The sequence below is a fragment of the Pelodiscus sinensis genome, chromosome 26, assembly GCF_049634645.1.
Source record: "Pelodiscus sinensis isolate JC-2024 chromosome 26, ASM4963464v1, whole genome shotgun sequence".
NCBI lineage: Eukaryota > Metazoa > Chordata > Testudines > Trionychidae > Pelodiscus > Pelodiscus sinensis.
In genome coordinates, this window is record NC_134736.1 from 16,153,705 (window position 1) to 16,181,337 (window position 27,633).

The window sequence follows — 27,633 nt, forward strand, 5'->3', positions numbered from 1 at the left end:
GCTCTGGATGGATACAGCCAGGCTGGCTTCTGTAGATGGCGTGATGGGGGAGAGGTGGGGCAGGCCTACCAGGCCGCACAGCCTGCTGCTGGGTTGCTAGGATTAAGCAAGGGGCAAGAAGTATCCACGAGGAAAGACAAAAAGCCCTGGAGTCCAGGGACAGAGATTGCACCGGGGAGCCCAGCCCCCAGAGAGACGTGACCGCTGTCCAGGCACTAAGCTGAGGGAGATGTGCAGACGCATGCCAGCTTGAGCGTGGAAGGGAGCTGGAATAAGACACAGAGCTGGGCCGCATCTGGCTGGGGGCTTGCATACCGCCTATCCCTCTGGACGTGGCACCCACAGACACTCTTCTATCCCACGGGGGACACACCTGAAGACACAAGGGTTGGGGGAGGGGCACTGTCTGGCCTTTGGCACCCTGTGTCAGGCATGGGATGGTTTTGTGTTACCTGCTGCAAACTACAAGAGCCGCCCCGCAAGGGTCGTGGCCTGGAATGCAGCCATTCTCAGAAAGCAGAGCACCCCACATCTCGACGTGCCCAGCTGGACAGGAGCCAGCTCCTCCGGCTGCCGGATGCTGCAAGACAAGTGCATGGGGAAGAGCAGGCAGCGGAGGTATGGCTGGCTGGCCTGCTGCCCACAGACTTTTTCCATGTTCTAGTCTCTTGCTTTTCCTGCAGTATCCTTCATGCTGTGTCCCGCCTTGGGCTTGCTCACCCAACTTGCTTAGCACCAAGTTGGCCAACTCCCCCTGCAAATGTCCCCAAGCAGCCGGCCTTTAGGGCGCTGTCCAACAGGCAAAGGGCCTGGCTCCCGGAGTGAGGATGGGAGGGCGGGTGTGCAGTTTGGACATGGGGGGAGGAGCAAGAACACTGCAGTAGCCACTGGCTTTCCTGGCAGCGCTGCAATGCTGCGCGTCAGACACACCGAGGGGACGCGATTGGTATTGACCCCGTGGGGTGAACCACGTGCTCCACAAGGTGCATAGAGCCCCAAGGCCCTGTCAGCAAAGTCCTCTTCAGACCTGAATCTGGTGACGCTCAGTCCCAGCGCTCACGTGCAACTAGCGTTCTCGGGATGCCTTGAATCCTCAGCTAACTGAGGCCCAGCGCGTCCGCTGGAGAGCCTGGGGAGGGATCACCTGACTAGGGAGGTGGAGGAGAGATTTAGGGGACAGAAGCAGCTGGCCCACCCCTCACAGCGCAGCTACGGCAGTGTTCTTTATGCCTTCTCCAGCGCCTGGGCCTGGCCACCGGAAACAGTCCAAGGCACCTGCTCCCCAACTTGCCCTGGGATCGGCAGCACCATGGACAGTTCTCAGGCATCAGCTGGGGCTCAGCGAGATCTGCCCAGGAGGAGCTGCACAGGAGGCCAGTTTAGGTCAGCTCCTGCCCATCAGCCATGCACGCTGCTCAAGGGAGAGGTTGCTTCCTCCTTCCTCACCACCTGGAGCTGCTGCCTGCCATCTCCCCAGCAGAACCGGGCCCCAGAGTTCTGGGTCTCTCTGTCTCAGGCCTTGCTGTAGCACCGATTTTATTCTCATCCGCCACCCTGCGCAGGGCACCGAACCCCCGCCAGGTACTGGCTATCACTCAGCAAACACAGCAGCTCCCCTTCTCACCGAGCATGCCAGGACCCAAGAGCACTCAGCATTCAGCTGGATCGGTCCCAAGCCCACGTCTTCATTCCAGAGTGTTTCCAGTGCAGTGCTAGGAAGGCAGTGTGCCCTAGCAGTTAGAGAAGAGTTCTGGGCCCACGTGAAATCAAGGACACACTCACTCTCTTTATGCCTCAGGGCTGCTTATCTGTAAACAGACGCTCAGGGCGCCCACCTGCCGGCCGGCCACGCGTACGGAATTGTTGTTTTCCAAGCACATTGCTGCCTTGGGGGGTGGTGTTACAGGAGTGCTAAGACATAGTCCTCTACGAGAATGGCCAAACCTGCCAGGGTAATCACAACCGCTCTGGGTGCCACTGACAAACCAGCGTGTTCCCGCCGCTCCCTGTGCTGCCGGGTGTGGGACACAAGCACAGTGGGATGCCGCCTCTGCCTCCAAGACTCTTCAGTCTAAATAGACCAAAGGCAGCAGGGAGAGACCACGGGCCAGTGGCTCAACCATTCTAGCATCCTGTCCCCTACACCAGACAACGCCTGGGCAGCCTTTCCCAGCTCGTCGCCATGGGCAGGCTACAGTCTTCCTTCTGACCCTGTGTGTGGAGCTGTTTCACACACACACCACAGCCCCGGAGATTGCTCAGCCCCGGTGTGACGGCCAGTCGGGGTTCCCCTGATCATGCGGCCCCGGAGCAGCAAGAACAGACTCCGCCAGCCAGTAGAACAGGGGGGTTTATTGCTTCTCAGAGATACAGCCCAGCACAGATGTAACGTGGCTACAGGAGTCTGGACCAGGATGCCTCAGACCCCTTGGGATGGGTCCCTGGGCCCCTCGATTCCAGCCCCCTCCTTAGTCTGTTTCCTTCATGGTTCCAGCCCAAGACTCCTCGCTCCCAGACCCTGCCCCAAACCAGGTGTTCGTCTCCGCCTCCCTCCCTTTGTCTCTCCCCTGGGGAAAGAGCCTCGTTATCAGGTTAATACACATGTGGGTGAGGCAGTGGGAATCACACAGCCCAGCGCAGGGGGCACCGGCTTACAGAGCAGACAGCCCCACTATGCCACACCCGGTGTGCAGGCTGAGGGCCTGCCTCCTTCGCCACCTGGGCCCTGGGCCAGAGAAGCTCTCCCTGACGGGCCTTCGCAGCAGCTCTGGCATTTGCCTCGTTCCAGCCTCCTCCTTTCCCCGCCGGGCTCCTGGGACCTAGAAGCCAGGAGAGCGAGTGGTCGAGCCTGGCCAGCTCCGAGCAGATCGCGGCCCTTCCCAGTCTCAGCTGCGTCCTCCAAACCATCTGCTTGGCCATCGCTCTGTCTCCAGCCAGTATGTCCCTCTAGCCCCAGGGTTCCCAGTCGGGGACCACACACGGCCAACCCCCAGCCCTTCCCACCTTGGGGTGCGAAATCCTCCCGCAGGGACCGCTGCTCTGACTGGTCCTTCCCTGTCAGCTCTCAGCTGGCTCCCCTCTCTCGCCCTTCTGGAAAGGGAGCTGGGGGTGGGTTGTGACCCCAAGGCAGAGCCACCAGACAGCAGCCCCACTTGGCTTGATCCGTACCCTTGGCACCCCCACACGCAGCATGGCAGCCCTGCGCCAAGCCAATCAATTCATTGCTGGGCCTGCTTGCACACCACACTCACTGGCCACAGGCCTTTAAGGGAGAGCGGTACCCGTCTGTCTCTAGTCGCTCTCAGAGAGAGGCTGCCTTCCCCGATGGCTCTCCCCTCCCGCCTCTCCCTCTCCTTTGCCGAGGAAGGTCGCTGAGAGGAGCCGTCGGTCCTGACAAGGGTTACGGCCTGGACCCCACAGGACCCTCCCTCCCTGGCTTCATGCTCTGGGCTCTGGTACCCAGCCTGGCCAGTCCCAGATGCTCTGAAGGAGGCCTCCGGGGCCGTGGTGTGCAGCGCTGTCCACCCTGGCTGAGGGAGAAGCAGGGGGGTGGGGCTGTCAGCATAGGCCCTGACACAGGAGGTTCGCTGACCCTGCTCTTGGTGTGAATCCACACTGACATTACAGCCCAGAAACCCATCCGGCTCTCGCTGCCCACGCTGGTGGGCCCGCTCCTCTCCGTCCCTATCCCAGCCGCTGTGTTACTCACGCTGCACAATGACATTTCTGGCCCCCAATCCCCTTTATTTATAGCCTCCGTGACCTTCTCCTCTTCCTCCCGTACACCACGTCCCCCCAGCAACCCAACCATGCCCCCAGCCCAGCCACTGCACTCCCTGGCCCCCCTCCCCGACGCTCTCCCTTCGGGGGAGCGCTTCTTACATCTAGGAGCAGGAGCGGACAAGCAACTGTCTGCCGCCCTGCTCTTCCCAGTCCCAGTAAAGTTCGAATTAACTAATTCGAATTAAGTTAGTTCGAAATAGTGCTGTAGTGTAGACATACCCAGAGAGAGGCTGTCTTGTAAGTCTTGCCGGGAGCGTCAGAAGGGCCTTTTCATCGGCAGGCCTGTAAAGTCAGAGCTCTGGGAAGCAGCAGCCTTTTGCCGCGGGGGCGGAACTTGCCAGGCAGGTGCGGGGAGGGCAGGGGAAGAGGATTTTAAAACGCACTAGTTCACTTTATAATGCTTCAATCACCACTCCCGGCCGCCAGGAGCTCCCCGCACCCCGGCCTGCTGGGAACGTGCTGTCATTTCCGTCGTGGCTTTCTGTGGCCTGGCGCTCAGTTGCACCCGCAGAATGCGCTCTCCTTTGGGGAGAGGGCTAGAGGGCAGGGTACAAACACGCCATTGGTTGTGGGGGGCCAGATGGGATCAGCCAGATTCCTGGGTTCTAGTCACAGCCCTGCTACTCAATCACAGGGTGACTTTGGGCAAATACCGTTTTCCGGCTCGTTGCCTCAGTTTCCCCTTCTGTTGCATGAAGGGCAAATGCCAGTTCCTACCCTGGAGGGAGAGGGAGCTGGGGAGAGGTAGTTCATGGATGTCTCTGAAGTGCTCTGAGAACAGCTCACAGAGCACGCTACAGTGGGGGAAAGCGTTGGAAAGAAATGCTTTCAGTGCTGGCCGGCCCCGGGGATTCACCTGCTGTAAACCAGTCCCCTTTGCACCCTACAATCCTCCTCCCCATTTTTAGCTTCCTTCGTTATCCCTTTGATTGGGCCAACAGAATCCTACCCTTCGCCCCATCCTTTCCCCCTTCAGCCCCCACCCAAGAGCCATGTGTGTAAGAGACAGGGATCTGTCCTGCCCCAACACATACATACACGTACGCACCCCCCAATCCTGACTTTAAAAACCATCCCATTGGTGCAGACTTCGTTAAGCAGCCGCTGATGCCCATGTCTCCTGCAGGGGTACGTCTACACGGCACAGTTATTTTGGAATACGCTATTCCAGAATAGTTATTCCAAAATAGCTTACTTCGAAATAGCACGTCTACACTGCAGGGAAGCTTCAAACTGAGTCCTAGGCAGGTTTCCCTAATGGAGATGTGCTGTTTCGATGTAGAGCCCCAGGAGGAATAACATGCTGACAGAGGCGTGTAAATTAGACTACCCGACATAGTCGATGAAGCGGGGATTTAAATATCCCCGGCTTCATTCAACTAAGCGCTGTGCCGGCTCAGCTGATCGTCGGCACAGCGCGCGAGTCAAGACGCGGATCGGCCGACAAGGGAAGCCTTTGTCGACCGCTCCTGTAAATCTCGTTTCACGAGGCACAAGGGAGCGGTTGACAAAGGCTTCCCTTGTCGACCGATCCGCGCCTTGACTCGCACGCTGTGCCGACGATCAGCTGAGCCGGCACAGCGCTTAGTTGAATGAAGCCGGGGATATTTAAATCCCCACTTCATCGACTATGTCGGATAGCCTATTTTACATGCCTCTGTCGGCAGAGGCATGTAATCTAGACATACCCTCAGAATGGCCCTGGTGAGGGGCCATTTCGAAATAGCAGCAGTGGGGCATCTTCGTACGCTTTATTTTGAAAGAGCTATTTTGGAACAGGCGTTATTCCTCGTGGAAGGAGCTGCACAGAAGACGGAATAAGACATGCATTATTTCAAAATCACGGAATGGCCGTGTGGACGCGCGCACAGTTATGTCGGAATAACGGCCGTTCTTCCGAAACACCTTTGAGGTGTAGACACACCCATGGAGGCCTCTGTGCACGTCCCTGCTGCTCTAATGACTCCTCTCACGCTCCAGCAGTGGGCCCTTCGACCAAATTACAATTGATTCCTCACTCCGACCTGCTCGATGGCATCGACCGGCACATCAGAAAGACAAATCTGAGCCCGCACCTCTGCAAGGAGCCAACAGGTGCTCTGCATGGGGGCCCCAGCTCCTTCAGGACAGCAGCGGCCCACCCAAGCAATTGCCCTGAGCCAGCAGTGCCAGAGCCCACATCCATTCCGGGCAGCGGAGTGCGAGGCGTTAACAGGCACAGAAATAGCTAGGCTCTGAGTCTGCCCCACAAGTTAAGAGGAGACTATGCGTGGACACCGACGGTGAGCTGAGCCCCCCAAGAGATTCAAATGCCACCGATTAGCAGGGCGCCCACAGCCGGCAGCATGCGTTTCTACTCGGGGTGCACCTCCTCACATGCCTGGTGTGCATAAAATTTATTCCACACATGGATGGAAACAATTAGAGGGTGCATTGGTCAAGACCCTAATCACTAACCCACAGAGGCCCTAGACTGCACAGATTAAGGGGTTCCAAGGAATGGCAGAGCAGCATTGGCGGCTTGATGCATTTCTCACCACCTCTCTTAGCAGGCAAATGCTGGCTCTGCGCCCACCGGTGGCACAAGCTGCATTTTCTTCACAAAGGGTCGTCTCCTCCCAGGCCTGCACAATGGGGCTCCACAGTGCGGTGAGGATATTGACATTCCGGATGAGCAGGGATCCAGAACCGGGCCCCCCCGCCCAACACGACCTTCCCGCCTTTAGCCCGTGGGATGGGACACGGAACCGTGTCTCCAGAGGACAAGTGGTTATAGGTAAAAGGCACCAATCACACGCTGCCTCCATTCATTCAATGCGCTCACCTGTGGGCGGAAGACCCAGGCCCGCTGCCTGCCGAGGACATTGAAAATGGGGCTGTGGTGTAGCTAGGCTTCCCTGAGAATCCAGCCCCACGTGTGGGTGCTGAACCCTCGACCATCTGGCCCCACGTTATGCTTTGCCTTGCTCCAGCCCCTTTCGTCAGAGCTGCTCAGAGCACGCGGCACGTGCCAAGGCCTCGCCGTGATGGCGTTTCGCTACTTCACAGGGAAGATGAGGATTAGTAGCCCCGTTTCGCAGATGGGGAAAGCGACTCAGCCAAGGAATCCAACCGAGGAATCCTGCTTCCCAATTGAGTGCGCTAACTACTAGGCAACACAGCTTCCCCCGTGCTTTATCTGCAAAGACACGCCTGGATGCCTTTCCTTCAGCCTCCATCTCTTCCTCTGCCCTTCCCTCTGCCATTTGTCCACCCGTAACAGGTCACACAGCAGGGATCCAGGTGTCAGCTCTGCCATCAGCTCTTGCCGGGGGAATGTGACACTTACAGTCAGTGTCAGGGTGGCATTAAATGCAGCTCCTGGACGCCAGCTCTCGGGGGCGCTGCAGTCACCCCGCTAAGCTGTGCTGCCCCCTCTTTGCGTCTGTGAGTGCGCACTGAGGGCGCTGTAGAAATTAACAGTGAAATCGAACCTTCCCCGTCCCTCCAACGAGCAAGGTCCACTCGGCCTCTCCCACAGGACAGCTCCCCTTGTTACTACTCAGGATCCCCCCAGTGCAATCCCCCCCAAAATGAAGACCTTCCCCCTTCCCCCGCTTGAGCACACCCAGCCCCCTCCATGCACACTGGGGAGTGCAGGGGTACAATGTGAAGACATTTCCGCGGCTGTTTGAGAACCAGCTGCTGGTTGCTAACAACCTGCTCCCGTGACAGCGCGGATGCGGCCCATCTGCCTGTGTCAGCAGAGAGCTGTGCGGGGAACCGCAGCACAGGGGGAGAGGCGCTCAGGCCGGGGAGCGGGCAGGGGGCCTAGTGGGATGGGGGTGCCGCCCCAGGCTCCTATCCGATCCCTTTGATCTGAACTGCTGGCTCCAGCCTTTGCCCAGCCGGATGAAAAGGGCCCCTGATGCCATCTCCTGGTAACAGACTGTCCCCCTCCCGTGCCGCTCTGAGCAAGGGACCTTCCGCGCTGTCCCAAATGCTTGTTCTGTGCAATGTGACCCCTCAAAACACCGCCCCTGCCAGCCCCCTGCAGCCCGGCAAAACGAGACTCGCCCCTCTCGGAACGGGACGCACCCGTGCACAGAGACACTTCTCTGACCCCTCCTCCCAATGACATTCCAGCCTGCCCCTCGGCCTGGGACCCTCCGCCCGGCCCCGGCATCTCTGGGTTCAGCTCAGCCTAGCACAACACCCCACGAGAGACTCACTTGCCTTCCCCAGAAAAGCCCCTGACCCCACTGCAAACACGTCAGCTCCATGGAATACCCCCAAACACAGCCGCAGCCGCCCGCTTCCATACACCTCAACCCTGCGCACATCCAAGACCCCCCATCTCCTTGCACACACGCACGCTGTCTTGGAGGAGCCGCCGGTGGTGTACGTAGCACCCAGGGCACAGAGAGGGGAGGCAGGCGCAGCTTAGACCCAGCCCGGGGTACTTCTTCCTGCTCGCAGGCTCCGGGCTAGCTGCGTGGCTGTCCTGGCACAGACAGGGCTGGAATCCTGAGCCGGGGCATTGTGCCGGCAGGAAAACACAGGCAGGCTCGTCCAAAAGTCACGCCGGAGGCCAGAACCAGGTCTCCTGAGTCCCAGCCCAGTGCCTAGTCATGGCCCCATGCTGCTACTGGCTCTGAACAGGGCGGGGGAGGCAGAGCGGCCACACAGCCAGCAGGCCCCAAGCTGGCGGGGGGTTGGTCCTCATCAGAGGGGCCTGCCGGCTGCTGCCATTATGGAGAGGCAGAGATCAGGCTGGCGCGGGTGCTGCACAGGCCTGACATGAATCCAGCTCTCTGGTAGCAGGCAGGCCTGTGCTCCAGCGCATGCTGTCCCATGGCTGTCACCGGCCACGATGAATGGGTGAGCCCGAGGCCCCGGCCCGTAGTTACTATGCAAGCAAACAACCTAATTGGCTTCTATTTCTAGGGAAAATGTCACGGAACTCTACGAGGTGAGGAACTGCATCGTGCAGCTTCGGCGCGGTCTGCAGCACTGCTTAGCGCGTTAACTCTCCCGCCGCCGGCCTGGGAGACCGAGAGCTGTGCGGGACTCGCTGCAGACACCCAGCAATGCTTCCATGCCTGCCTCCGGCCCCCCACCTAGCATCTCTGCTCCCTTGGTGCAAACCCGCTTCGGCAGCAGTCCTACTTAATAATCAAGATGCTTCCCGGGAACTGAATTAAGCCTTAATGATACTTGATAGTGAGGGCAGCTGATGAAGTAGGACAGTTCTGCTAGCCAGGGGAGCACCGAGGGAGGAAAGAAAAACCCAGAAAGGGGGAAGCGACCACCGGGATGCTCACAGCTCACCGACGCGCTAACAGTCGTCGAACTGCACCCAGAGCATGTTGTGCCCATGGTCGGGATGCAAGCGGCTGCCCACAGTGCAGGAGAAAAGGACGCCCAACGGGGTTCTCCAGGCGTCTCTCTGAGCCGCGTGTTCGTTATGGGTGAAGCGGTGTCAGCCAGAAGGGGCCCAGCTCCGCCGTTTGCGAGGTGTGGGCAAACGGAACAGGGAGACTGCTCCCCAGCGGTAAAGCAGGCAGCTTGGATCTGGAATGGGCAGGAGACGAGGCAGAGGCTTATCTCAGTCCCCTTTCAGAGAAACGTGGCACCTGCGTCTGCTCTTAGCCCAGGGCCCGTCTCCAGCTCCAAGTGCCACGTGTCGCTTTGAGGAATCCCACAAATTGGGTTGGAGGGTCCCCCATCCCACTGGGCACTTGGATTCTGCCACATCCCACTGCCTTCCATGGAGGAGCAAGGCCTGCTGGAAGCGTCAAAGCCCTTCCTGATGTCAGGCCGCCCAAGAGCCCGGAGAAAGGAGCTTTCCCTAGGTCTTCGGCCAAGGGCACAGCCGGCTCCTCTCCTCACTTAATTCACGTCCCAGGAATCTCCTGCTGGAATCAATCCCCCGGCGATGACTGAGAACACGCATTGGCCGTTCCCCCAGGCAGGGGATTAGCCCAGCTCTGCCGTTCTCCACGGCTCTTGCCCCACTGCCCCCCCGGGACCAGCTGCCCCCGCAGAGAGGGCAGTTGGGTGAGGACTGAGGGGAAACACCTGCCAGAGGAACAGGGTGATACAGCTCCTGCCTAGGCCTGGTGGTGGCGAACACCACGGGGTTCTTTCCACAGGCTGCTGGACAGACAGGCCGACCCAGGGTTCTCGCTGGCTGGCTAGCTCCCGGGCAGGCTCACGGCTCCGTGCCACTCTACGGAGCCTCCCACGTCATGGCCAAATGCAGGCTCAGCCACCAGCGAGCACAAGGCCACACCAGCCCTCAGCATCCCGAGTTCTTCCCAGCGCTGGGCTTACAATGGTGCCATGGGAGCTGGGCCCATGCTCAGAAGGGCCCAGCTTCCCCGCACCCTCTGAGCCCTCTGTCCTGCTCTATTTGCCCTGCGCCCTCAGACGCTGCCAGCCTACTGACCCCCATCCCACGCCCACTGACCCCATCTTGCGCCTCTCGGCCTGCCCGCCTGTTGGCTCAGGGCTCCTCTCCACCTCCTGGCCTCACCCGCTGGCTTCTGTCTGCCCCCGGCCGTACCCCAGTGCCCCTCCGGCTCCTCTCTGCTTCCCACTACTTGTGGGGCCCCACCCGTCTCCACCTTAGACTGGAGCAGAAGCCTGGCCAGTCTGGGGGTGGTATAATGGGGGGGGTGGGACTGGGCCCCTCCATGCACATGGGTCCTGAGGGAGCCTGGCTGGGGCAGGTCCTGGGCTGGCTGGTTGCATCGCACATGAGGGGCCAGTCCAATTTCCCACCCAGGACCAGCCCTGACAGCTCAGCCCGGCAGACACAGCCACCTCCTGAGGGCTGGCGAGCGCGGCTGGGAGGCCGGCTTGGGGGAGTGGGTGCCTGGAGGGCCGGGGCTCAGAGGATGCGGGGAAGCTCGTCGGGGCACAGGGGGGTGCCAGGCACTGGTGATGGGGCTGTGGGCAGAGTCTGGGGGTGGCACTGGCCAAGTGGGCCCTGCCAGAGGGTGTGGCGGTTGGGTGGGGAGGACTGTGGTGGGCCATTGTGCGCCTGCAACTGCCAGTCTAACCAGTGCCCTCGCCCTGGGCTGGGCAAAGCGGGGCTGCCCCTCTCAGGCCGTGCTCCTGGCCCCCTCCCCTGGCCCGCAAAAGGCCACCCAGCCCTAGCTCTCTCTGGGGTGCGGGCTGTGGCATGGGGTGGGGGGGGTCATGAGTCGGCCTCGCGCAGCCCCTGTTCCACTGGGCAGTGAACAAGCAGGGGAGCACGGACGGGATCGAGGTCCTGCCGCAGCAGGGCCCAGCGCTGCCTCTTCTTGCCTTTCCCTGGGCAACAGGGCTCACATGGTGGGTCGGGAACCCAAAGTGGAGCACGAGTGACCCTGTTTCAGGGCTGGCTTAGACTTGCTGTGGCCCGGGGCCTGACCCTCAGTGCTTGGGGCCAATGCCCAGCCTGGGCAGCAGGGCTCAGGTTATAGGCCCCCTGCCTGGGGCTGAAACCCTTGGGGGCTTCCCCTTCCATCGGGGGGGCGTGGGGGTGGGCCTTCGCCCCCTACCCCCACCCTGTGCAGTCATGTGTCCTGTCCGAAGGGGTCACAGTGCAATGATGTTTGAGCACCCGTGTCCTGGGGAACGGATGATGTGGCAAGCGGGAAATTCAATCAGGTCCCGGGGTTAGTTTCCTGGATGACCACAAATGAATCTGCAGAGGGGGATAATTGAATCAGCAAGTCCATGAAGGATCAAAGCTAAACCTCATTCTCACCGATTACTGCACAGATGGGAAATGCACATGGATTCCCTCGCCTGCGCCTCGCACCTGCTCCGAAGACATCTCCAGGATAACTATCCCCGCCCCCTCCCAGGCGGGTCCAAGGAAATAGTTGCGGCCGTCCTGTCTAATCCACAGAGGTGACACACCCGTCCTACAAGGAGCACTGGCGCAGAGCGATGCCGGGCCACGAACACACACTCACACGGGTTGCCAAGGGAGGCAGTGCAAGAGGAGAACGAGGAGGTACGTGCCGCGAGGGCAGGTCTCCTTCGCAGAGCCCCACCACTGGCCGCCGGTGCTGGCGTTCTTTGGCTCCCACGAGCAAGGCCCACATGGCTGGAGAAAGGGGAGGTTGGAATCCCAATGCTCCGGGTGTGCTGGGGAGCTATCTAGCAGTGGTGCTGTTGGCTGCCGTGTGGACAGGGGCGCTGTGCGGACAACTCCCAGGCCAGGTGACGGTTACGTGCAGGGAGGGGCATGCAGATCCTGCCAGCGTGCGCTGAGTTGGGGGAATAACAAGGAGATAAAGGGGAGATACAGGGAGTGGAAGTGGCTCACAAGAAGAAATGCCCGGCTGCGGCTGATGCCAAGCGGGGATGTGTGCAGATTTTCCTTCACCCTGCAGAAATAGGAGTGTCCTTCAAATGGTGGCCAATTTGTGTGGAGAGATGCGCACAGACAGCCTTTCATCTACCAGCGCAACCAGGGTCCCACCCACCCGTTCACGCTCCAGGAACAGGGCTCTTCAGGATCAAATGCCATTCAACAATTTCCTGCTCAGCGTCCATTAGAAACCACCGCCCCCAACAGCCCCTCATGCCAATTACCGCCCCGCCGCGGAAGCGGCTGTCGGATCCTTCAGCTGACTACACCGGGCAGCTCACCCACTTGCAGAGAAACAGCCACTTGCTTGCGAATTTGCAGCCGCCCCTCCGACGGCGCGGCTGTCATGCCAATTCCAGCACCCAGCAAGCACATCCCCCATCTCACCCTGCCCAGGCAGCCCGGCCTGGCCGGAGGAAGCCCTGGGGACCTTGCCAACCCCACCGGACCGGCAGGAGCAGTGGGGTGAGGATACATTGGACACGTCCCTCATCGGGTGGGATTTATTTTGATCATCTCTAATCCTCTGCCTTGATTATGGACCCTCCAAATCCCATTAGCTGGAGTTTTTTAATGTTCTGTTATTAATCCCATCTTGGTAATCTGACAGTTATTGATTTTTATTTTTAACTCTCGTGTTATTATTGAGCTCACAGGCAAGAGCCCCGTTCCTGTGCCCGCCGGTTTCCCTTCTAGCACCCAGGAGTGTGGTGGCCACAGGCAGTGACTGGCCCACGCTCAGTGCTGCTGCGAATCTATGGCCTGCACTGAGCGGACTGGGTGCTGACGGACGGATCCCCCGGCCTACACGAGCACTTTCCCCTCCCTCAGGCTGGCCCTACAGCCAACGTGGGTCTGGTCCCTAGCTCAGGCTTCCAACACAGGAATCCCCTGGCTTTGGCCAGGAGAGCAGCTGGCATGTGTGCCCACGGCAGAGCTGGCCCACGGGTCAGATCCCGAGAGCTGCCAAGCACTAGCCAGCGGCCAATGGCCAGCGGCTCTCAAAACCGTGAAGTGCTCGAGCACAGGGACTGAAGACAAGTGCACCAATCAGGCTTCATTCCTCCCCCCGCCTGCTCCATGCCAGCCGTGTACTTCCCGAAAGCAGCGTGCTCCAAGCTCCTGTGCACAACGGCAGCACCCCCTGGGCATAGCCAGGCCCCATCTCCTTCCCCACCCACCATCTTTGGCCCACATCTTGGCCCACCTTGAAGACAAGATGGAGTCCTCCTCGTGGCATTTTTATATCCATTCCTGATGTCTTTCGAGCTGGACCGGGTACATGGCCCAGTGACCTGTCCCTGTGTCCCCTGCCAGCGGCCATTGGATACTGACAGGTTTGCAGGCTTCCAGACGCATTCCTAAGGTGCAGTATTGGCCACCTGGAGAGCCGTGGTCCTTGGGGCCCTGCTAATTAGCATCGTCATGGACTGAACGATTGTTCTTCACAACAGGCAGCCCAGGCCCACTGCTCTGTCTCAGGCAGAGAACATTCACAGTACAAGCACGGAGCCCATATTCATAACTCCACATACAGGCATCACACCAGCACGTGAGTAGCACACATAGAATCAGTACAACACAAGCTTTCATTTGACACCTCACATGGCCCCCTTTGTATAGACTTTGGGGCAAACACACGCACACACACACACACGCACACACCCCGTAGGTGCAGCAGTGATCTGTCTGCTCCCATAAAACCCAATAACGTGACATGCAGGAGGGTGTGGCTGGGGGGTGCCTCCCCAATCCTAGATTCAGCCATCGCCCCATCCTAATGCCAATCCCCTTCCTCCGGTCCTACAGCCCTTCCTGCTGTTTGAGTCCCAAGCCCAAGCAGCTCCTGCGCTCTCAGTGTGAGGCCCCTGCGCGCTCCAGGCGCTCACCATGGAGCCAGCTCGGCCCTGCCCGGCTGAGGCCACTCAGCAGCAAGCGGTTCCTTGACAGAGGCCTGGCAGCAGGAGTTCACAGCCTCCCGCAAGCCAAGCGCGCCCACAGTGCCCAGCCTTCCCGAGCGCGTGGCAGGCCCGGGCCAGGGTCACGTGGCATTAGCGAGGCTGTCGGGATGCCGGCACTTGGCACGGCGCTGTCCCTTGGGCGGGCGTTTACTCACTCGTAAAATCGCTCCCCAGTCGCTGAGCGGGAGGGAAGCGGCGCCCGCCACGGGCTGATTAGGAGGGAGCCATTAGCACCCAGTCAAAACAGCTTTTTTAAAACGAGCTTTGACAAAATTGTCACATTAGATGCCTGGGAATAAAGGGAGCAGCACAGCCTGCACCATGCAATTTTACATCATTTTGACAGCTCACATTAAGGCAACCGAAGGCACCTCTGGGAAATTACCTCCCCGTTCGGCATCGCTCGCAGCAAATGAAACGCCTCTGAGGAGCAAGACAGTCTGTCAGGCTGTGTCATGGCGTCACCTTCTGCAAGGGCAGGGCCACCGAGCCAGGAGCTCCTCGGAGCAGAACTGGGTGACTGTTCAGTACAGCGTGGGACCAGGCTCAGAGCCACGGTACTAGGAGTGTGGCAGGACAGGAGAGAGCCTGGGAAGGGGCTCCCCGGCCATTTGCCTGGGGGCTTGTCTTGTGGGTAGAGGCTGGACCGCAGCGTGGGAGACGCAAGTTTAATTCCCACGAGCTGGTCAGAGAAAACACTGGTGCACTCAGCGTGCCTCTCCCCATGGGACAGTGGATTCCGATAGCGTCTCTAGGAATGGCACCGCTGGATCCTTGCCTGCAGGTGGGAGGATGCTGAAAGTCCTGCTGGTTGAGCCACCTCCCAGCCCAAGCAGGGCGAAACCCGGCTGGTAGGAATCACCTCCGCCTTGCCCGCCCCAGAGCACGGTCTGCGCCTGTGAGAGTGGAACACCAACTACGGAGGAGGCCGATGTCCCGGGCCTGAAATCCCCCCTCAGGCTGGGGGGAGGGGGGAGGAAGCTGTTGCTATTCAGCGCCCGATGTGAAACGGCAGGTTTCAGCCCCGCTCCAGGGGGAATCCAGAGCACCACAGACCGGTGGCACTGGGAGACGTGGCCGCCTCGGCAGCGAGACCAAGGCCGGGTGAGGATTTCACTCTCCCCTCAGCGCTCGCGGGTTCTACAGGGCAGGTCTGGGATGCTCTGAGGAGACAAGATGGAGAGAAAGCCGCCGTGGCTGTTTGTCTGTCCAGGGCCAATAGAGGCCACCAGCCCCTGAGTCCCTTTCACCCCGGCTGACCCTGGCCCCTCTCACCAGCACTGCTAAAAGCCTGTGTCGCCCCTGGGGCCAGGCAGTGCTGCCGGGTCTAACCAGTCCGACAGGAAGTGAAAGGTCCTGGATTCTGTCAGGCGTGTCTACACGGGACGGTTTGTGCGGCAAGCCAGGAAGTGAACACGCAGTGCACTAGTGGGCAGCATCCCATGCACTCTGCAAGTCCTGGAGCGTCTTCCCCTCCCCGCCAAGACACTAGCAGGGAGAGGAAGGTGCTGGATGTACTTGTTAGATTGCTCTGATTACGGCACATACTGAAGTCTGAGGTCTCCATAAAATCCAGCAATTTCCAATTAACTGTTGCTTAATTAGCTTCATGAATATTCATAATCCTCTCGCCTTTCCTTGTATGGCTGCACTCTCCCCTGGACCCTCCCCGTCAGATTCCATTAGCGATGCCCTGCTTGCTGGGGAGGAAGCGCGGGACTCGCGTTCTCCTTCTGCTGAAGTCCCAGTCCAGGACTGCAGCCATTGGCCACCTCGGGGAGCACGGCTTCCTGCTGGGATCCGACGGGCTTGGGGGTGCCTGGGGGAAGCCGAGGCTGGCCTGAAGGGTCTGTGAGGCATAGGAGCACCTCGGAGTAGGAAGAAGTGTGTAAGCAACTCGGTAGGGCAAATGGATTAGCTGGCAGGACTCCTGGGTTCTCTTCCTGGTTCTAGCCCTGTTCTACTGAGTCAGCTTGGGCAAAGCCACTTAGGGGCATAACTTATTTTGAGGGGCATAATCTATTAGGGTATGTCTACACTACCCCCTAGTTCGAACTAGGGTGGTTAATGTAGGCAACTGAAGTTGCAAATGAAGCCCAGGATTTGAATTTCCCGGGCTTCATTTGCATCTTGCCGGGCGCCGCCATTTTTAAAGCCCCACTAGTTTGGACTCCGTGCCCGCGGCTACACGCGGCATGGAGTAGGTAGTTTGGATTAGGCTTCCTATTCCGAACTACCGGTACACCTCATTCCACGAGGAGTAACGGTAGTTCGGAATAGAAAGCCTAATCCGAACTACCTACTCCGTGCCGCGTGTAGCCGCGGGCACGGAGTCCGAACTAGCGGGGCTTTAAAAATGGCGGCGCCCGGCAAGATGCAAATGAAGCCCAGGAAATTCAAATCCTGGGCTTCATTTGCAACTTCAGTTGCCTACATTAACCACCCTAGTTTGAACTGGGGGGTAGTGTAGACATACCCTTAGAGTTCTTTGAAGGGGTTAAAAAACATGCGGACAAGGGGGATCCAGTAGATATAGTATACTTGGATTTTCAGAAAGCCTTTGACAAGGTCCCTCACCAAAGGCTCTTGTGTAAATTCCATGGCCATGGGATAAGAGGGAAGGTCCTTTCTTGGACTGAGAACTGGTTAAAAGACAGGAAACAAAGGGTAGGAATAAATGGTAAATTTTCAGAATGGAGAAGGGTAACTAGTGGTGCCCCCCAAGGGTCAGTCCCATTCAACTTATTCATAAATGATCTGGAGAAAGGGGTAAGCAGTGATGTAGTAAAGTTTGCAGATGATACCAAACTGTTTAGGATAGTCAAGACAGAAGCAGACTGTGAGGGACTCCAAGAAGATCTCACCAAACTGAGTGATTGGGCAACAAAATGGCAGATGAAATTTAATGTGGATAAGTGTAAAGTAATGCACATCGGGAGAAATAACCCCAACTAGACGTACAGTATGATGGGGGCTAATCTGGCTACGACAAATCAGGAAAGAGATCTTGGAGTTATCGTGGACAGTTCTCTGAAAACTTCCACACAGTGTGCAGCGGCGGTCAAAAAGGCAAATAGGATGCTAGGAATTATTAGGAAAGGGATCGAAAATAAGACCCAGAGTATCTTACTGCCCCTGTATAAAACTATGGTTCGCCCACATCTTGAATACTGTGTACAGATGTGGTCTCCTCACCTCAAAAAATATATTTTGGCCTTGGAAAGGGTTCAGAAAAGGGCAACTAACATGATTAGGGGGTTGGAATGGGTCCCATATGAAGAGTGATTAAAACAACTGGGACTTTTCAGTTTAGAAAAGAGGAGACTGAGGGGGGATATGACAGAGGTCTATAAAATCATGAGTGGCCTGCAGAGGATGAATAAAGAAAAGTTATTTATTAGTTCCCTAAATAGAAGAACTAGAGGACACAAAATGAAGTTAATGGGGTGCAGGTTTAAAACTAATAAAAGGAAGTTCTTCTTCACACAGCGTGTAGTCAACCTGTGGAACTCCTTGCCAGAGGAGGCTGTGAAGGCTAGGACTATAATAGAGTTTAAAGAGAAGCTAGATAATTTCATGGAGGTTAGGTCCATAAAAGGCTATTAGCCAGGGGATAGAAATGGTGTCCCTGGCCTCTGTTTTGTCAGAGGCTGGAGAGGGATGGCAGGAGACAAATCGCTTGATCATTGTCTTCGGTCCACCCACTCTGGGGCACCTGGTGTTGGCCACTGTCGGCAGACAGGATACTGGGCTAGATGGACTTTTGATCTGACCCAGTACGGCCGTTCTTATGTTCTTACGAGTTCCTTTCAAAATAGCTTATTTCGTCACTTGGCACTGTCTACACAGCTGTCTGCACAGTGCCAAATTTTGAAATAAACTGCTATTCCAAAATGTCCCTTACTCCTCGTGGAACGAGGTTTACAGGGACGTCTCAATAGGGAGCTCATTATATTTCAAAGTAACAGGCTTGATTCAAAGAATGGAATAGCTATTTTGGGATACCAGAAGTATCCCGAAATAGAGCCGCAGCGTAGACGCACCCTTGCTTCCCTTCTTTTTCCTTCTCTATAAGGTGGATATCCCTTGCTGGTAGCTGTGGCTCAGGTCAATGCATGTAGGCGAATTACAGATGTCTTCACCATCTACTATATATTTGAGAGAGTTTGTCTGTTGTCCGGCCATCTGTTCAAGAACTCCTCCTACACGGTAAGAGCTAGGACCACCACATTTGGTAGGCAGCTTCCTCTGATCATAACTTAAAGCAAGGTCAGGGTTTGGTTGTGCCAGGACAACGGGATGTGCCTGGAATGAGATTGTTTCTCATAAAACGGAACGGGAGGGCTCAGCTAGCAGGGACAGTTATACTGTGTAATGACCACATGGGGGCAGCAAGGGGCCAGAGATGGGGATCAGGACAACTATAACCCCATTGGGGCAGGGGTGGAGAATGGGACGGCTATCTGAGTGTGTGTATGTGTGTGTCCCCAACAGGGGTACATGCACCTCTGGCTCACCTGCGCCTGCTGGAACTGCAGACTAAACTTCTCATTCCCAGCCCCACCCCAGAGCAACTGTTTAAATGAGAAAAAAAAATTTGAGTCAAGGACCCGAACCCCGAGTAAATCGTCTGGTACGAACACAAAGAATCATAATGGAGTTGCCAGGCGGCAGCGCCCTTCGCACAAGGGACTGTGGCATTTCACTCTCCAGACTTAGCACAATGCAGATGGCAGACGCCGATGCTTGTCCCAGCGACACAATCGCCAGCCACCCATGTGTGTTCCCAGCATCCTACCGCTCTGGCTGCAGGGGCCTTCTCGGGTCTGGGTGCTGGCCGGCTGTGCTGCCTACCGCAGCACCCCGTGAAAGGGAAGAGCAGAGCCCTCTCCTTTGTGAGTGATGTCGCTCTGTGCACCCCAACATTCACTTTCTCCATCAGCCAGAGGAAAGGGGGAGGGGACATCCAGCCGGGCCATTTGGAAAATATGCAAATTTAAAGCAAGTGCTGGGGTTATGCCCAGGGCCGGCAGGGATTATCCAACTTCCACCCGGAGCTGGGTGTGAACTAGAAGCATGTGGTGCAACGCAGTAGCGTTCAGAGGCCCAAGCCTGCTTTCAGAAAATCCCTAGGAAAACTCCCACTGGCTCTGGAGCAGGAGGGGCAGCCTAGCTTAGCGAGTGGGCTGCATGAGGGGACCCCCTTCATCTGAATGGGCCACGACATTGTCTCCTGGGACAGGGTAGTTCTGCTCAGTGTGCCCGTGTACCTAGACTGTGCAGGGGACGCCGACTGAACCGTAGCAGCGCGAGGGAGCGCGAGGCTCTTGCAAAGTTGTGTGCTGTTGTAACCCGCTGAGTGGGACCTGGCGAGCGAGGGCATTCAGTACCTAAGTCGATCCACGAGAAGCCAGAGGCTGAACCGATGCTCAAGCAAAAGCCGGGTATGGAAAAGAAAGCCTGGAACTCTGGCTGCTCATCGGAGACTGTTGTAGGGACTCACGTCCTATAACAGGCGAGGCAGTGGGGCTGGGGGAGGAGAGCAGGGGACACCAGGGGCATTGCCCTTAGAGCGTTCAGGGCCAGGGCAGGTTGCTTTGGTTTTAAGCTTTTGTTCCGTTGTCTGGAAGCAGAAAGATTCTTCACTTCCCCAAACTTTGCATGGAGGTAGTGCAGGGCATGTGCACCTAACCATGCTGGCAGGTGCTTTGTTAACCCCGCTAGGTGCCTAACTCCCACTCCACACTTCCGAAAAGCCTGCTAGGCCTCTCTGCAGATGTAGGTGCCCAAATACCTTCAAAAGCTGGGCCTTCAGCGTGTGGCACAGCTGAGCCGGTTACTCCTTGAGCCCTGCTCAGTGCAGGGGGAGTTAGGGAAAAATTCTGCAAGTGAAGCCAGCAGCACCAAACCCCTGCCTAGAACTCACCCGCTTCCGAGCACGGAGTGGTCCCACTTCTCCTGGCAGGTAGAGAAGCCGATATTCCCATTGGACATGGGGGAAATCGAGGCACATGGCAGGCAGGTGTCATCCAGCAAGTCAGTCCCCCAGCTGGGAGGAGCACTCGGGAGCACCCCAGCACCCAAGTTTGTGCTGACACCTATAGCGCCTTGGCACAGGAGACAGACGAGACCGGAACAGGGGCTCCATTTGTGGACTGAAGCTGCCCCAGGCTGCGTCACGTGGGGTTTCAACCCCATTCTGCTGCACCCCGTTCCCCCTCCTGCCCAGATGAGGCTCCACCATCCCAACCCGCAGCCAGTTCCTGCCCCTTCCGCTCCCCTGTCCTGACCTGCAGGTCACGCCGCCACCCTCCCTGCCAGGAGCATTAGCGTCTGTGAAACTAACCACTAGTGTCTCCTTGCTTCCGATGCGGTAGGAAGAGGCTCTCTGCGAGGGTCTGGCAGCTCGGGTAACCCTGGATACGGAAGAAGAGATCAAATCCACTGATGAGAAACGGGGGAGGGAGGGAGATGCAGAGGAGAAAGATAATAGAGAGAGAGAGAGAATGGCAGAGGAACAAATGGCTCATCGGGAAGAACAGAGGCACGTACATGGGGGGGGGGGGAATTTCCCCACCCACGTGAAAGCAATCAACGTCATTTTCAGCATTCTAGCCCCAGGAGAGAAGGAGGAATCCACAGACAATAGCAGCCTTCCCGGTGTATTTATGTCCCCACTGCCTTGTTGCTCAGCAGTGGCAGAGTTGGGCTGGGGACACAAGGAGAAGGTTCTTCCAGTAACTCGGGACCTGACAGTGACGGATTCTTCCCTTCTCGGGCCTGTCATTTTCCCTCAGGCCCGGGATCGCCACAGTCAACTTATCAGATGCTAATGGCATTGTAGTGGGGTCCGTCCATTTGTGAGCGCCCCTTTGTGGCCAAGGGGTGTCGGGTAAGCTCTTTCCCTGGCCGTCTGGTACTTGCTTGCTCCCTGGGTCACTTCCCCCAGAGGCTGCCCTATCTGGTCCCCACAAGGCTCTGAGGCTAGGCTCTCACTAGCCTTGTCCACGGTGCTATCGGTTCCGCTTGTGGCCAGTTTTCAGCCCTTGGACCTGGGCCTCACCCAGGTCTAAGTCCAGCTTACGCTTGGAGCTGTCCGTAGTGCTGCTGCTCTCCCAGTCAGTATATAGACCTGCCCAGGTCAAGCTCCTGTGAGAAACTGCCAGGCTCTAGCCCAGTCGCTTCATTTATACTGGTCTGCTAGGCCCTGATTGGCTGTCATGGAGACAGCCACTCTATCCTGCCTGGAGGACCTCTCGTCTGCTCCTCTCGCTGGGATGGGGTGTGGTAAGGCCTCTGGCCTCTTGTAAGGGACGACGGGGCATAGTCCACCCCATCCCAGGCACATTCAAGGCATGGATGCACAGATACATAGAGACACCAGTGGGTGTGGGTGAGCCAGGTTTTCCCAGAACCACCCCTTTTGAGGAAGCTGCTGCAGGGCATCTGTCAGTGCACTGACTGGGCACTGCCCGCAGTCCCATTGCCTGGGCACAGTAATATCCCAGCATCTCCCTTTTTGTCCTCAGAGGTGGCAGCCTAGTCACATGTGTGCCCAGGCAGACACGGGCAGGAAGTGAGCTCTCCTGGGTGTGAGCTTGGCACCCCGAGAGGGGCACAGGATGGCTCAGGAGAGTGGACATGAGAGATGGAGAACGTCATTGCTCCCAAGCTAGCTCATAGCAATTGCTATCAAATGCCCCATGCACAACTCTTACCAAGGTACTGCAGAGGCCAAGAAAGGTAGCCGAGAGACCGCCACCATGCCAAATACCCCACTTGCCATGGGACCAGGCAGGCTGAGGCCTCTGTTTACCAAACCTCATTAAAAGCCCTTCAATGTGGGACAGTTTCAGAGTGTCTGACACTTTTTACTCGTGGGGCCCATTATTGTTTCCAAATAAATACAGCCAGCCTCTAGCTCCTACATAATGCATGTCAGAATAAGCGGGCACCCCGTCTCCAGTGAAGGCAGCTCCCTGAGGACTTGGTCCTCCGAGTGCAGAGACAGAGGTAAAACGATCACTTTTCCATTCCAACGCGCGATTCTCCTGCTTAGGCAACCAAGGATCAGATCAGCCCTATAGACTCCCGCCTCGCACTAGGAGCTCATGTTCAGCTCAGTCGTGGTCCTCAAATCTCTCAGTCACTGCTCCCCATGACCAATTCCCCATCCTGTAAAGAGGGCCTACCTTTCCTCCCTAGATGCATTGAGCCGGCCACATTAAAATGCATCATTTGCTTGCTCTGAGCTCACCAAGCAATGCAGATTCCTGTGCTGCGATTGCTGGGTCACTGGCAAACGGTATCAGTGCGATTTAATGTTTCCTTCCAGGCCATTGATAAATATGTTAAATACTAACAGGCCAAGAACCTATCCCAGAAACACCCCCTATTAATGAGGATTCCCTGTTTCCAGCTGCAACCCTTCATTTGAGCCACTGCATGCTGGCCACGCAGTCCCTGTGGGATCCTCTGGGGTATGGGCAGGCAACACACAATCGTTATTATTATTATTATTAAGCTACTCTGAGCCACTTTCTGGGCAGGCCAGGAATTACAAAGGCCAGGCTGGCTCTCTGCATATAATTCCCTCCACTGTATTTTATTTGCGAGAGTGGGGGAATGCCAAGTAGGGCTGAAGGGTCTGCCTGTAAATCGAAGCCGTGTTCATTGTCCTGCAATTGCCTGCGCTTCCACCCCAGTCCCGGTTTTTTGCTTTGCCCTGTGGGCTTGATGCTGGGTATTAGCTAATGGCTATTTACCTGCCGTCTCTCCAGACGTGTGGTTAGAACCTCAACAGCAGCTCCCAGGGTCAGCCGAGAACGACTGTGTTTTAACGTGCCGGGCAGGATAGGACAACTCACTGAGCGTATTGTAATGAAAATGAGTCATTCCTGGTCTCTCGCGAAAGGGTTGGGACTTGTTTTGCAACTGGGGGCTGTCTGTTTATTAGCTAGCACGGGGGGGGGGGGGGGTCCTTCCTTATGTATGGCTGTGTCTCAGCACACCCAGGGGGAGGGAGTGTGACATGATTTACAGTCCGCTCCCTGTACATCCCTGATGCGCTGCCTTGATCGTTAGCGGTACCTGATCTGCCTAGCAGATGAGATGTAAAACGGGGAGCCCGAGCATCCGTGACTATTAAAGGTTTCGTTGCACTTGTCAGAATAGAGTGTTCAGTCCAGTGTCCGGGCTACCGTCGAGTCTGGGAAACAATTCCTCCCCTGTTAATTCCACTCCCAGCAACTTCACTGGGCCAAGCTGTTCCAGTTCCTCACTCCTCACCCCCAGCTGCCATGTTTCAACCACATTTCATGGGGAAGTGGCAGTTTCCCTGTGAACGCAGAGAGAAATCCTGGTTCTATGGTGGTCAAGAGGACTTTCCACTAACTTCAGCAGAGCCAGATGTCACCTTTTGTGAGCTGAGAGATCCCAATGCATCCCAACTGATTAGCAGAGCACCCACAGTGTCCCCAACCAACACCATGTGTTCATGAGTTTTTCTAGGTGGTGCACATCTGCACATGACTTGGTGCACGTAAAATTTATTCTGCACATGTATGGAAAAACTTTAGAGGGAACCTTGATGTCACCTGCAATCTGCAATGTGCTTTAGGATCCATCTAGTTGCAAAATGCTGAGTAAGTGACTTGTCCTATGTCATGCACAGTGATGAGGAAAGTCCTTGGCTGCCAGGCAAGGGAGCTGAGTGCCTGGCTGGGTGTGACAGACCAGGCCGTATCTGGGCACAGCTGAGGGCATCCACTCAGGGCGAATTGCTCAAATCCGGGGCTCCTTACAGCCCCCAGACTGGTGACCTCTCCAAACAGGCCACAAACCAGTCACACAGAGCGCTTCAGCTGCCTGCCTGAAGTCTCACGAGCAAAACCCCTCCGGCACCCCAGCAATATCTGTGCCCCAGATGGCCCCGGGCCTATACACAGGTGGGGGGGTCCTAGCACCCAATCCCACCTACCGCGAACAAGATCTGTCTGGTTCCAAGAAACCAGCCACAGATCCCTGGTCAATTTACCCTCTGGATCTTACCCACAAATCACGCTGGGCCAATCCTTTAGAATCTATATCTAAAGGTTTATTATTACAATAAAGAAGAGCATGAGAGTAAGGTTGTTAAAGAATAGTACGTTACATGCACCGAATCTCCCAGTCCTCGATGCAGGCTCTAGCAGAGATGTTACAGCTGCTGGTTTAAAAGTTCTTGTTGCACATGCTAGGGTCAGGATGGGTTCACAGGTCTTCTGGGCTCTTCGATCCCTGCAGTGCTGCCTCTGGGATGAAGTGCTGAGCTGAGAACAAAATGGCATCGACCACATGGCCTCTTTATACCTCCTTCCTGGCCTTTTCTAGTATGTAGCAGGTCACCTGGTCAGAGGCCAATCTCTGTGTTCCCTGCTGGCTGCTCTCAGCTGACGGCCCCCATTCTTTGGGTGTGTCCTTGGCCCATTGAGAGCCATTGTCCCACAGGGCCTCGGTAATTAGCATGTCCACAGGCTCGGCCCTGCCCAATGCTTAACCACATGCAGGGAAATCTCCAGAGTCCATACAAGTACATGCTAATAATTGCACACACAGACATTATACAAACACATGAACAGCGTACATAGGATTATCCGATAATAAGCTTCTATTCAATACCTCACATGGCCCCGTTCTATACCATTTTTGGGGCCAAAACCCCCACCTATGGGTGCATCAGTGATCTGGCTGCTCCCCTCAAGATCCAGCAACGTGACACTGGGCCCCCAGGCAAGATGGGGGGCACCCTGTGTTCCAGGAAGGGGCAGGGCTGGGGGCAGCCAGCCTTCTGTGTTGCCCGGACCACAGTGCACACCTCCAGCCCTGCCTGGAGTGCACTGTGCCCCCGCCTACCCAGGCAGCCGTAATTACCACCCAGAGTGCACCATGCAGCGCTCTGGTGGCAATTTAAACAGCCTGGGCCTCTGAGCGCCACAGCAGCTGGGAGCTCTGGGCCCTTTTCAAATACCAGGCCTCCTTTGCTCACCTGCCCCTGTTGGCAGGCCTACATGGTGACCACAAGCACAACTTCAAGAGTGGCAAAAACCCACGCGGCTCATCTCAAGCTTCACGTGAGAGGCTATACTACAGCAAAGGAAGCAGAAAGGCAAGTTATCCCTCCCGCCAAAACTCGGAGAGCTACAGAGCCATAGATGTAAGAGAAGAGGAAAAGAGAGTTTGGCTGCTGTATTTCATGGAATCATAGAACACTAGGGCTGGCAGGGACCTCGAGAGTCATCGAGTCCAGTCCCCTGCCCTCATGGCAGGACCAAATACTGTCTAGACCATCCCTGATAGACATTTATCTAACCTGCTCTTAAATATCTCCAGAGATGGGGATTCCACAACCTCCCCGGGCAATTTATTCCCGTGCTTATCCACTCTGACAGTTAGGAACTTTTTCCTAATGTCCAACCTAAACCTCCTTTGCTGCAGTTTAAGCCCATTGCTTCTTGTTCTATCCTCAGAGGCCAAGATGAACAAGTTTTTTTCCTCCCCCTTATGACACCCTTTTAGATACCTGAAAACGGCTCTCATGTCCCCCCTCAATCTTCTCTTTTCTAAACTAAACAAACCCAATTCCTTCAGCCTTCCCTCATATGTCATGTTCTCTAGACCTTTAATCATTCTCGTTGCTCTTCTCTGGACCCTCTCCAATTTCTCCACACCTTTCTTGAAATGTGGTGCCCAGAACTGGACACAATATTCCAATTGAGGCCTAATCAGCGCAGAGTAGAGTGGAAGAATGACTTCTCGTGTCTTGCTCACAACACACCTGTTAATACATCCCAGAATCATGTTTGCTTTCTTTGCAACAGCATCACACTGCTGACTCATATTTAACTTGTGGTCCACTATAACCCCTAGATCCCTTTCTGGCGTACTCCTTCCCAGACCGTCGCTTCCCATTCTGTATGTATGAAACTGATTGTTCCTTCCTAAGTGGAGCACTTTGCATTTGTCTTTATTAAACTTCATCCTGTTTACCTCAGACCATTTCTCCAGTTTGTCCAGATCATTTTGAATTCTGACCCTGTCCTCCAGATTAGTCGCAATCCCTCCCAGCTTGGTATCATCTGCAAACTTAATAAGCGTACTTTCTATACCAATATCTAAATCGTTGATGAAGATATTGAACAGAGTTGGTCCCAAAACAGACCCCTGCGGAACCCCACTTGTTATGTCTTTCCAGCAGGATTGTGAACCATTAATAACTATTCCAGCCAGTTATGCACCCACCTTATAGTAGCCCCATCTAAGTTGTATTTCCCTAGTTTATTGATAAGAATATCATGAAAGACCGTATCAAACACCTTACTAAAGTCTAGGTATACCACATCCACCGCTTCTCCCTTCTCCACAAGACTTGTTATCCTATCAAAGAAAGCTATCAGATTGGTTTGACATGATTTGTTCTTTACAAATCCATGCTGGCTGTTCCCTGTCACCTTGCCACTTTCCAAGTGTTTACAGATGATTTCCTTAATTACTTGCTCCATTATCTTTCCTGGCACAGAAGTTAAACTAACTGGACTGTAGTTTCCTGGGTTGTTCTTATTTCCCTTTTTATAGATGGGCACTAGATTTGCCATTTTCCAGTCCTCTGGAATCTCTCCTGTCTCCCATGATTTTCCAAAGATGACAGCTAGAGGCTCAGATACCTCCTCTATCAATCAGCTCCTTGAGTATTCCAGGGTGCATTTCATCAGGCCCTGGTGACTTGCAGGCATCTAACTTTTCTAGGTGATTTTTAACTAGTTCTTTTTTTATTTTACCTTCTAAAATTACCCCCTTTCCACTAGCATTCACTAAGTTAGGCTATATTTTTAGCTCCTGCTTGTACTCAAGAGCTGATGGTTTAATAAGGAGGTTGTTTTAATTGGAACTCCAGTCACTGAGGAAAACACAAGCAATGGAAGTAAATATACAAAAATAGTCAATTTTCTAGGGTTCTCTGGTACCTCTACCTAACAGAGGGACTTTGATTACAAACCAAACGTTAATGCAGTTTTCTTAAAATTAGTCAAAGTGCATTTTTCGTTATGTAAAGAGTGGCCGATGTCAACTCTGATGAGCATGTTGCCAAAAAACCATTCTCGGTTCCATTGTGATCACCTCATCACCAAAAAACAAACAGCAGAAATAGAAAAAGTTCTGAGATGTTCTAGGGAAAGAGCTCCCAAGCCTGAGGAAGACAGCAAAGGTAAGGACTCTTGAGCAAAGAAAGGGAAAGAGGAAATGTGATAAAAGTTAATAGCATAAGGAACAGAACAGAGGAGAGAAATCAGACACTCTCTCAAGAGAGCAAAGGGACCTTTTCCTTAGAAGACAAAAAAGTACATGTGAAGTGGATCAAAGAAACCCTTTGGATTTTTTTCAACACAATGCGCACTTAGTCTGTTGGACAGGTTCAAAGTTAGCCATAGTACTTTGACTGACGTGGATGTGGTTATAGTACACAGCAGGATGGCCAGGAAATGCATCCAGGAAGGGAAGTGG

At 55.7% G+C, this 27,633-nt stretch overlaps 1 long non-coding RNA gene across 1 annotated transcript; it reads right to left on the reverse strand.

Moving 5' to 3' along the window:
* Positions 1–14,141: 14,141 nt before the first annotated feature.
* On the reverse strand, positions 14,142–21,276 carry LOC142820542 (uncharacterized). The gene is made up of 3 exons (XR_012897763.1): positions 21,158–21,276; positions 20,441–20,510; positions 14,142–15,257 (listed from the first exon to the last, which is right to left on the reverse strand). It is a non-coding gene; the product is annotated as an uncharacterized LOC142820542 (long non-coding RNA).
* Between the last annotated feature and the right edge of the window lie 6,357 nt (positions 21,277–27,633).